The 12241-nt window shown below is 38.5% G+C and overlaps 4 non-coding genes across 4 annotated transcripts; 3 read left to right on the forward strand and 1 right to left on the reverse strand.

Moving 5' to 3' along the window:
• Window positions 1-2788: 2788 nt before the first annotated feature.
• Window positions 2789-2860, reverse strand: trnaq-uug (transfer RNA glutamine (anticodon UUG)). Its single transcript has one exon. It is a non-coding gene; the product is annotated as a tRNA-Gln (tRNA).
• A 575-nt stretch (window positions 2861-3435) lies between these two features.
• Window positions 3436-3508, forward strand: trnat-cgu (transfer RNA threonine (anticodon CGU)). The gene has a single exon. It is a non-coding gene; the product is annotated as a tRNA-Thr (tRNA).
• Window positions 3509-4145: 637 nt separating this feature from the next.
• trnas-uga (transfer RNA serine (anticodon UGA)) lies at window positions 4146-4225 on the forward strand. Its single transcript has one exon. It is a non-coding gene; the product is annotated as a tRNA-Ser (tRNA).
• Window positions 4226-5869: 1644 nt separating this feature from the next.
• trnaa-agc (transfer RNA alanine (anticodon AGC)) lies at window positions 5870-5942 on the forward strand. The gene has a single exon. It is a non-coding gene; the product is annotated as a tRNA-Ala (tRNA).
• Window positions 5943-12241: the final 6299 nt, after the last annotated feature.

Raw genomic sequence — 12241 nt, forward strand, 5'->3', positions numbered from 1 at the left:
GCCCAGATTATGGAGAACAACAAAATAAGTTACCATAGTTATGCGGACGACACACAAATTTACATAACCTTATCGCCAGGGGACTACAGTCCAATACAAAAACTGACTAAGTGCATTGAACAAATTAACGGCTGGATGTGCCAGAACTTTCTGAAATTAAATAAAGGAAAAACTGAGGTGGTTGTTTTTGGAGCAAAAGAGGAACGATTAAAAGTCTGCGCTCAGCTTCAAACCACAATGTTAAAAACAACAGACAAAGCCAGAAATCTGGGTGTAGTCATGGACTCAGACCTGAACTTTAACAGCCACATTAAGACAATTACAAAGTCAGCCTACTATCACCTTAAGAATATATCAAGGGTTAAAGGACTTATGTGTCAACAGGATTTGGAAAAACTTGTCCATACCTTTATCTTCAGTAGACTTGACTACTGTAACGGGTCTTTACAGGTCTCCCTAAAAAATCAATCAAACAGCTGCAGCTGATTCAGAACGCTGCTGCTCGAGTCCTCACTAAGACCAAGAGACTGGATCACATCACTCCAGTTCTGAAGTCTTTACACTGGCTTCCTGTGTCTCAAAGAATTGATTTCAAAGTACTTTTGCTAGTTTATAAATCACTAAACGGTTTAGGTCCAAAATACATTTCTGATCTGCTTCTACACTATGAACCACCCAGACCTCTCCGGTCATCTGGGACAGGTCTACTTTCTGTCCCCAGAGTCAGAACTAAACAGGGTGAAGCAGCTTTCAGTTTCTATGCTCCTCATATCTGGAATAAACTCCCAGAAACCTGTAGATCCGCTGCTACTCTCAGTTCTTTTAAATCAAGGCTGAAGACCTTTCTTTTTGATGCTGCCTTTCTTTAAATGACTGCTCATTTCTTTAAATTTCTTATGCTGCACTGTAACTTTTATTCTTGTGTTTTATGTGTCTATTTTTTTTAACTGTCTATTCATGTGTTTTAGCGATTTTTAATGCTTATGATTTTTAACTGTTTTTACTTGTGTTTTATCTGTTTAACTGATTTTGTGTAAAGCACTTTGAATTGCCCTGTTGCTGAAATGTGCTATACAAATAAAGCTGCCTTGCCTTGCCTTGCCTTGCGTGTGACTCTCTTTTCCATCATATTCATAAATTAACCAGATTATTCAATCCATTCCTCTACTTATATGCAAAGTAGTCTCATCCAGGACCTATCGCACCCTAAGTAAGAATCATAAACCTAGACCAATGAACAAGGAGAGTCATGTCCTGTTCCTTATATTTTTTCTCAGTTTTTTCTATTGCGTGCAGTTGAAGCAGGATATGAAAATTGCCAACATGCTCTACTACAATTGTGCTTGCTGCTAATCCGGTTCAATTTAACTATAAACTGGATTTTAAATTATAGATTAGGGTTGTAACATCGCCTGCCTTCAGGGCTCTTCCGGGAGTTTAACCCCAGACCTCTCGCACCCGAAGCAAGAATCATACCGCTAGACCAACGAGCCACTTAAAAACACCTTATTAGCAATTTTCCATCAAGTAAATGTGACTAGTCAGCAGAGGTGGGTAGAGTAGTCAAAAATTGTACTCAAGTAAAAGTACTGTTACTTCAGAATAATATGACTCAAGTAAAAGTAAAAGTAGTCATCCAAATAATTACTTTAGTAAGAGTAAAAAAAGTACTTGATGAAAAAACTGTTGAGTAACGTCTGATTTATTTCTCAACACAAGCATCAATCAGACCGACAAAAATACAAATATTATCTTTTGGCAAATTATAGTTCATCCAATCATAGAATAAATTAAAATTAATTTATTAATTACAAAATAGCTTAAGTGAAGAGACTTGTCACATCAAATTTGGATGGATACTGCATGTGCAAAACATACTGTTTGTAACCTAAAAGACAAACATTCACCTCTCCACAGCAAAAAACTAAAACTACCGCTACGTCTCCTCAGGTTAGATGTTGAGTTGTTGAACGCTCACATGTCCGTTTGTTTTGGTCGACACAGAAGACACCGCATAATGTAGCTGCTGTTTGGCACTTTTCCTAAAAGGTAACCATGCTTTCACTATGAGCCGGGGGGGGGGGGGGGGGGTTATCCTGGTCTGCGTTGCCTTGGTGATGGTTGATTCTGACATCTTTGATTTGCTACGACTGTAAAGCTAACCTGTCCCGGCGCTGAGATCGAGTATGGTCACGTGACTGCACAACAATGTTTGATTGGTGAAACACAGTCACGTGGTAGAGTCTTCAGCGGAAGTCTCTCTCTCTTTCAAAATAAAACATTAAAATGAGACGTACGCTGTGGTAAAAACAATGACGCGTAGAATACCAAAGAGGTAAAAAGAAAAGTAACGAGCTCCTTGTAGCCTGATGTAGCGGAGTAAGAGTATAGTTTCTTCTTCACTAATCTACTGAAGTAAAAGTAAAAGTATAGTGATTTAAAACTGCTACTAGAAGTACAATCTTTTCAAAAACTTACTCAAGTAAATGTAACGGAGTAAATCCACCAATGTTTCTGTCCAAAATGTCCACCTGTGTCCAGACATGTGCCTACTAGATGGGAAATAGACTGACATTTAGGTCAACATTGTGGAAATATCTTCAATATGTTCAACTAAGTCTAAATTTGGAGCTCCTTTCAGTTAACATGAAGTACAGGTCACAGCTCAACATGCCACCACCAACATACTGTTTTCAGTCGAACAGCCAAGAATATTTTACCCGTTAGCCTAGATGTGGACAGTGTAGAGGTTGATTTTTTTATTTCACCAGTACTCTGGCTTAAAACCAGGTTCCACCGAGACTTGAACTCGGACCACTGGATTCAAAGTCCAGAGTGCTTACCATTACACCATGGAACCACTGTTGTGAAATGCAACATTGGTTTGCCAGGCAGCTTCTTTCATAATATCAACACTTATGCTATTGAAGGCACACAACAATTACTGGCTAACTTAAGTCATTAGTAAACTAAGTGTTCATACAGGATGTGGAAGAAGAATAGGTTCTAAAGCTCTTGCCACAAACAATGAATACAGCAGTAGAAAGGTTTACTGTGTACACATGGTAAATTTTACATGGGTTGATAATGCAGATGTTCACAAAAGGTGCCGCTGTATTTGCAATTCAGTTTCTTTGCGCAAATTAATGTCCACTATATGTAGAGAAAAGCTGAGTTCAAACTTCCCAACACTAGATAATAATAGAGAGCTGGTCCTGGCACGTCCAGCTGGGAGGAGGCCTTGGGGAAGACCCAGAACTAGGTGGAGAAAGTTCATCTCCAACCTGGCCCGGGAACGCCTCAGGATCACCCAGTGATGCTCGACAAAGGGCAGTTTGGGGTCCCCTGCTGGAGCTGCTGGACAAAGATGGATGGATGGAAGGAAACCTTTTCACTAGCTCATTGTATTCTTGCAAGAAAGACTTAGCTACCGGAGGCGCTGTAGCTTAGTGGTTAAAGTGCCTGTCTCGTAAACAGGAGATCCTGGGTCCAAATCCCAGCAGTGCCCTAATTCATTCATCAGGTTTTGTGTTTCTGTTTATAGAAACAACATCCTGTTATATCTCGTGATCATACATGAATTCACGAAATCCAGTGGGTCCTTGTGACTTCAGCGGTCCGTCATGGCCTGCAACAAATCCGGACCTGGTGGGTGTTAACAGACTGCGGATCACGGAACGACACAAAGCAGAGTTGATCCGCAGTTGGTGGAAGTCAGTGGTAAGGCCTCCTGCACACTGCCTGTGTGGTGTGAGCATGGCATTTCTTTTGCGTGGCATTTTCTTGGTCTTTGCACACCAGAAACTTTTCTGACGCGGCGATGTTGCTGCTAGCCTTGTCTGTACACATGTATGTTTCTCATTGACGTGTGATTCAATAACTTGTTAATTATTAACCTGGACTGGTTTGGAAATGAATCAGATCATCTAAAGGGGTGGATTAACTACCCACATTACACCTGAAATACCCTCAAGATTTGAATGATCCTTTGGAACTGAAGTGCTTTGGAATCCCCATCAGTCATTCAGAACTGCCCAAGGTACTTGTGAGATAGGCTCTATCTTTGTGTGATTGATGGTACCAACTGTAATGGAATCTGTCAGGCCTCAGGGGTTCTCCGCTGTAAAATCAGATCATATTATACAGCTGTGATGGCCGAGTGGTTAAGGCGTTGGACTTGAAATCCAATGGGTCTCCCTGCGCAGGTTCAACCCTGCTCACAGCGATTTCTAATTACACAATAAATAAGAATTCAGTCACATTTAGAGGATGATGATGTTTTGAGAATTACAGTTTATTGGTGGTGCAGATCCTTACGAGTTGGCTCCCTCTTAGATCCATGGCGACCCGGTGAATCTTCCTTCAGTTGCATATCGCGATTTAGTCAACTAATATCAATCATCAATATATTAATTTTCATTCCAGCAGCATCGAAGACGTTAAAATCAGGCAGTCAGCGCCCAAAGTGCCTTGGTCGGTAAAGTTCATGTTTATTTCACCTCTGACCTCATTTAGCATCAAACACCTGAAACCCCACCCGACAGTGATGTCACAGGGTCATGGTGTACACCTGGGCCATGTTCAGCCCCAACAAAACTAGGTTTAAAAACATTAAAAGATGGGTTCAATCCATTTCCCTTTAGATATTTATTGCCCCTCAACAGGCCACAACTGGGCTGAATTATATAATGCTTGTTAATCACTATAGCAAAAGCAAATATACACACTCTTTGTAGTGGAGATAACGTAAGTATTAACTGATTACCAGGCACTGCTGGGATTTGGACGCAGGATCTCCTGTTTACAAGACAGGTGCTTTAACCACTAAGTTTAATTTCAGCATAACCGAAATTTATTTTTCTTACTTTACAACAAGAACTATAAAGTTAGACTTGTTACGACATACTGTACTACGACTTTTGATGAATATTTTGACATACTATACTATGAGTTTTTATTACTTTTTATGAATTTTTTGACAACTATACTATGACTTTTATGAATTTTCGACATATTATACTATGACTTTCATGAATATTTTAACATACTAAACTATGACTTTTTATGACTTTTTATGATTTTTTTGACATACTATGGCTTTAATGACTTTTTGTGAATTTTTGATATACTATTCTATGACCTTCCTTAGAAGAGGGGAATCAGCCGCATTCTCCAGAGGACTTTAGAATCTTCTTTTTTAGGAATATTTCGACATAATACAGTGTGACTTTTCATGACATTTTATGATATTTAGTCATACCATACTATGACTTTTACACATTTTTGACATATTATATTTTAACTTTTTTAGAATTTTTGACATACTATAGTATGACTTTCATGATTTTTTTGTCATACTAAACTATGACTTTTATGAATTTTATACATGTTATACCATGACTTTTTAAGACTTTTATGATTTTTTCGACTACTATCCTATGACTTATGAATTTTTGACATACTATACTATGACCTTTTATGATTTTTTTGTCATACTATACTATGACTTTTATGAATTTTTGAAATACTATACTATGACTTTTATACATTTTTTGAAATACTATACTGTGACCTTTTATGAATATTTTGACTTACTAAACTATGACTGTTTATGATTTTTTTTTGACATTTTATGAATTTTAGACATAGTATACTATGACTTTTTATGACTTTTTATGAATTTTTGACATAGTATTATGACTTTTTATGAATTTTTGACATGCTATACTATGACTTTTTATGAATTTTTGTCATACTATACTATGACTTTTATTACTTTTTTGACATACTATACTATGAATTTTTTTGACATGCTATACCATGACTTTTTATGAATTTTTGTCATACTATACTATGACTATTTTCAAAAGGGGAATTAGCTCAAATGGTAGAGCGCTTGCTTAGCATGCGAGAGGTAGCGGGATCAATGCCCGCATTCTCCAGAGGACTTTAGATTCTTCTTGCTTTACACAAGAACTATACATATGGACTTGTTACAACATACTATACTACGACTTTATAGGAATATTTTGGCATACTATACTATGACCATTTATGACTTTTTATGAATATTTTGTCATATTATACTATGAATTTTATGAATTTTTTAAATATTAAACTATGATTTTTTTTGAGTTTTTGACATACTATACTTTGACTTTTATGAATTTTTTGACATATTATACTATGAATTTTTATAAATTTTTTGACATACTATACTATGACTTTTATGAATTTTCAACATATAATACTATGACTTTTATGAATATTTCGACATACTAAACTATGACTTTTTATGAATTTTTGGACATACTATGACTTTTTATGAATTTTTGAATTACTATACTATGACTTTTTTTTAAAAGGGGAATTAGCTCAAATGGTAGAGCGCTTGCTTAGCATGCGAGAGGTAGCGGGATCAACGCCCGCATTCTCCAGAGGACTTTAGATTCTTCTTGGTTAACAACAAGAACTATACATCTGGACTTGTTATGACATACTACACTACGACTTTTTAGGAATATTTCGACATACTATAGTATGACTTTTTATGAATTTTTGACAACTATACTATAATTTTTATAAATATTTCGACATACTACAGTATGACTTTTTATGTTTTTGACATACTAAACAATTACTTTTATGAATATTTCGACATACTATAACTTTTTACGACTTTTTAAGAATTTTTTGACATAGTATGACTTTTTATGAATTTTTGACATAGTATACTATGAGTTTTATGATTTTTTTTGACATACTATACTATGAATATTTCAATTTACTATACTATGACTTTTTATACATTTTTCATCATACTATACTTTGACTTTTATGAAGATTTTGACATACTAAACTATGACTTTTTATGTATTTTGACATACTACACTATGACTTTTTATGATTTTTTTGACATACTATACTATGACTTTTTATGATTTTTGTTGTCGTACTAAACTATGACTTTATGAATTTTCGACATGTTATACTATGACTTTTTATGACGTTTTTTTGAATTTTTTGACATACTTACATGATTATGTGATATTGTGTTGAATTGTTTGACATACTATGACTTTCATGAAGTTTTTGAAATATTATACTGTGACTTTTTATGAATATTTTGACTTACTATACTGTGACTGGTTTTTTGACTTTTTATAAATTTTTGACATAGCATATTATGTATGACTTTTTATGACTTTTTGACATACTATACTATGACTGTTTTTATGACTTTTTTAGGAATTTGTCGACATACTATACTATGACTTTTATGAATTTTTTGACATTCTAAACTTTGACTTTTATGAATTTTTCGACACGTTATCCTATGACTTTTTATGAATATTTTGACGTGCTATACTATGAGTTACTACGAGGCTTTGAAGACTAAAATTAATTTGTGGATGAAAATATGTTTCAAACTGAATCATTGTTTTTTTTTTACACACACACACGCAGACACACACACTTTATGAATAAACCTCAGATAGTACAACCTGTTTTATTAGGAAGTTGTTTTATACTCTTTCAAAATAAAACATTCATGCAACAAAACTTAAATAAGGTGCTCGGGTTTTAAAACGGACGCAAACAGAAAAATAAAAACAAAACTGAGTTCTTCTGTTCTCCAACAAGAAATAAGGACGAATAAAAGGATCTGTCTCTGTCTTCGTGATTTTGGGTTGGTCCTCTGATCTGTCCCCGTCTTCTCCAGACGGATCTGTCCCCGTCTTTTCCTGGAAGACAGATTTATTATTTCAGTTTAATTATTAGGAATCAAAGTCTCCGTGTGTTGGTCCTTTGATCTGTCCCCGTATTCTCCCTTTGATCTGTCCCCGTCTCCTCCCTCTGATCTGTCCCCGTCTTCTCCCTCTGATATGTCAACGTCTTTTCCCTCTGATATGTCCCCGTCTTTTCCCTCTGATATGTCCCCGTCTTTTCCCACGGATCTGTCCCGGTCTTCTCCCTCTGATATGTCCCCGTCTTTTCCCTCTGATCTGTCCCCATCTTTTCCCTCTGATCTGTCGCCATCTTCTCCCTCTGATCTGTCCCCGTCTTCTGCCACCGACCTGTCCTTGTCTTCTCCCTCTGATTTTCCTTCTTAAATCTTTGTGGGTTTTTCCCAAAATTTGTAAAGCTTTTTTTTTTTAACACGTCACTTTTCACATTTGCACAAGGAAACTCACATCTACAAAGATGAATGGGCAGATGACTCCCTGATGGTCTAGTGGCTAGGATTCGGCGCTCTCACCGCCGTGGTCCGGGCGGGTTCAATTCCCGGTCAGGGAATGGTCAGGACTTGACTGATACAGGTGTAACCTTGAAAGAGTATGTTCCTGGACATTCAAATCAGACTCTGCTGAAAACTGTCCCGATTGGAAACCGGGCAGAAACATGTTTTGTTTTATTTAATTTTTAACACTGATGATACAATAAATGGTTCAGTCAAGTCATCAGTGAGCCGGACAACATTTGGCACTATGTCAGCAAGAAGAAACAACATAGATAGAGAAAGAGTGCAGGTTCATTGTCTTCATTCATGCATATACATGTTTTAATTCAAATGTTTTTATAACTCTTTAGCCTCATTTGTTGTTTTTGTGATTCCTGATCCTGAGGTAGGTGATCCTACGTCCCGTAAAGCTCTCTTTGACAGCAGGACATGCTCAATGCTTATGTAAAGGTTTTGTCTTTCTTGGACTATATATCATTTAATACCGTTTTCCATAACAACGCATAGGTGTTGTTATTTTAGGCCACGTATCCACACTACTCCAGCATTTCTGCAACACCTACACAAAGACATCTGGAAACGTTACTCACAAAGCTTAGGTTTGAAAAAGGGTTGAGTTGTAGTCTGTACAACAGACGGGTAGTTTTGCTGACCTCCCTATAAAATGTTTAAAAAGAATATTCTCCCTTGGTTACTGGTTGAACAATGCTGAAATGTTTTTCTAAGTCATTCCTATACCCTAACTTTAGCATTGACTTAACTGTTGAATTCAGTAAGTGCTACTTGTTGGGGCAGTTGAACATGACATGCTACAGACTAACTGAAGATGGATATCATTGTATCACATTCAGATCATCTCAAATGGAGACACTGATGATTATTGGGTTCATGAGTGCTTCTCTTTGGGGTCGTCTTGGTAGTGAGTTCATCATCAGACATAGCTCTGAACAAGGCAGACACAAGTAGGAAGTAAGCAGAAAGGTTATTTGCCCAACCGGATTTGATAAAACATTAGATCTCTGTTACAAAATAGCTCTTGTACAAATAAGGGAGCATATCAATCAATCAAACTTCATCCACAACTATCCACAGACTATGATTTTTGCACTTTGTCCATGTCGATATTACTAACCAATTAAAATGTTTTGGAACATTCATGCAACAGGTATGGACTGTGTTTAGGTTGTCGTGGCCGAGTGGTTAAGGCGATGGACTAGAAAGCCGGGGGTCTCCCCCAGGTCGAATCCTGCGGATACAACGAGGGGGAGCGTCTTTAAGAATGGTAGAAAACCAACACAATGACAATATACCAAATTGCGATGACCTTCATGAATAATATGGTGTTATCTCATAACTACTGGAAGCTGCCACACCTCCACCAATGTGGTTATTTTTTTGATGTTCATGTTGGAACAGGCTGTGTTACAAATTTGCAGTAAACGTGGGATTGTCCAGCAGAAAGGCAACAATATGTTTACTTTTGGACTATGATTTATATCAGCAGGGCAAGCATTTACCCCAGGTTTGATTTTCCAGCCACCACAGTTGTATGTACAGGGGTTACTTACTTTAAGCGTACATGTTTCTAGTTACAGTTATTTACGTACTGTAGGGATTAATGGATTGTTTTTAGGCTCCAGTTTAATGGGTGTTACAGCAGGTATGAGCACTGTAGTTTCTATTTTTATGGAAGAAATACTTGGCAAACTATTAAGTTAACTCTTCGCCGGCGGAGACATTTCACTTCAGACACTAGCAGCATCAGACGCTATGTTTAAACTCAACAGACTGCTGTACAAAGTATAGGATTAGGCAGAGGATGGTTTCGATCCATCGACCTCTGGGTTATGGGCCCAGCACGCTTCCGCTGCGCCACTCTGCTCTGCTGTGCAGACTAAGGGGCTGGACAAACAAGCCGAAATATGTCGGTCAAAGCAGAAAGGAACTGTTCACTTGTGCCATTAACGACAAAAGACAAACCTAAGAATAAAAAAATAGTATGCATTGTCATGTTTCCTGTATTGAGTATCATTGTCAAACATAACACCATACCTTTTGACAGCGATAAGTACCCCACTAACACAGACGTTAGGGAACGTTTAGTTTTTTGGTTCTCTAAAGGAGTTTGAACCAAACGCTAACGTTAGAGAACGTTCCCTCCTTTATACGGTCCCTGCTGGGATTTTGACCCGGGATCTCCTGTTTACAAGACAGGCACTTTAACCACTAGATAGAGCGCCTTCTACAGATGAGCCTGTCTTGCAAGAATACCATGAGCTAATGACACGGTTGCTTCCATCCAACCTCTTCGTCCAGCAGCTCCAGCAGGGGACCCCTACGAACTCCGGCAAATGAAAACAGCTGGACATTCCCTTGAGCGACGCCTCAGGACTCACTGTTGATAGGCAGGCCTACCGAGAACAACAGAGTCTATGCAAGGACTTGAGAGATGAGAGACCTTTTCCCCAGGAGTGGTAAAATCTAACCTCCATGCCATAAGTCCCCTATCACAAAGGTCATTAACCTCCCCCCGGCTGGCCATGTTTCATGGAAGCCATGAAAAGCTTAAAATACATCTTAATTAGTCCTCCTCAACAGTTAACATAGCGTTTGCTGTGTGGTGTGTCTGTTTTTTTTTATATTTCTCCATGTTAACAGTATTGATCAATACGGTAGCATTCTAACCTCAGCTGACACGCTCACGCGCCATGCAGGCAGTGTGCAGGAGCCCTAAGCTTCCAAGGTAAGACTGAAATTCATGATAATAAAAACTTTATAATCTTACACTAAGTTGCAAAAACACCTCCAACAAAAGGCTTTAATTTGCTTTACATGGACACAATGTGATTTATGGTAGAAAACACACAACATGTCAATTAAGTGCTCTAGAAACATCAGCATTAACTTGGTTGCAACATTTAGTATTGGCAAACATATAGAAACAATTATTCAGTGATAACCAGGCACTGCTGGATTTGGAGCCAGGATCTCCTGTTTACGAACAGGCGCTTTAACCACTAAGCTACAGCGCCTCCTACAGCAGTCCGTCTTGCAAGCATAATGAGCTAGAGAAAAGGGTTCCCCCCATCATCCATCTTTGTCCAGCAGCTCCAGCAGGGGACCCCCAACTGCCCTTTGCCGAGGCCACATAAACCCAGCTCCGACTGGGGGATCCTGAGGCGTTCCCAGGCAAGGTTGGAGATGTACTCTCTCCACCTAGTCCTGGGTCTTCCCCGAGGACCTCCTCCCAGCTGGACGTGCCTGGACCAGCTTCTCTACGGAGGCCCCAGGAGGCATCCTTACCAGATGACCCAACCACCTCAGTTGTTTACACCGAGTACCTCCATAATGGCCATGCATCCGTGCTCCTCCCCAGAGGTGCGGTGGCTTAGTTAGTTTAAAGTGCCTGTCTAGTCATCAGAAGTTCCTGGGTTCAAATCCCAGCAGCACGTTGTTGTTGCAGAGATTACCTGTACTTGTTTTTAAATTGCCTGCAAATCAGATGTGTTGTGGGCGGGCATTAAGTCTGACTCAGTGGTGAGTGAAATGGAGCAGCTGATTGACACAGAACTGTAGTGGAGCCAAGTAGCGCAATTCTTAATTAATTTCCTTAGTTATCAGGCAAATAGAACACCTTGTAGGTAATATTAGTGTTTTTTTGTGTAAATGTAACAGCCATTTTCATTTGCTACCCAGGGTGCTTTGACACGGTTTTGGGTTGACATGATGATGACACGCCAAAAGAGGTAATCTCTCCAAGAAGAAGAAGGTGCTGCTGGGATTTGAACCCAGGATCTCCTGTTACTAGACCAGGCACTTTAACCAACTAAGCCACAGCACCTCCACAAGTACCTACCCTATTAAGTCTTAATTGGTCTTTTACCCTTGTATAAGCTAAACATACAGTACAGGGCCAAAAAATCACTGAATCAATCAGGATTTCCACATCACCTTCAATGCCCCGTATCCACTCGTAGAGTAACCTGGCTTCAAGTATTT

The sequence above is a fragment of the Etheostoma spectabile genome, unplaced genomic scaffold, assembly GCF_008692095.1.
Source record: "Etheostoma spectabile isolate EspeVRDwgs_2016 unplaced genomic scaffold, UIUC_Espe_1.0 scaffold00000980, whole genome shotgun sequence".
NCBI classification, from domain to species: Eukaryota; Metazoa; Chordata; class Actinopteri; order Perciformes; family Percidae; genus Etheostoma; species Etheostoma spectabile.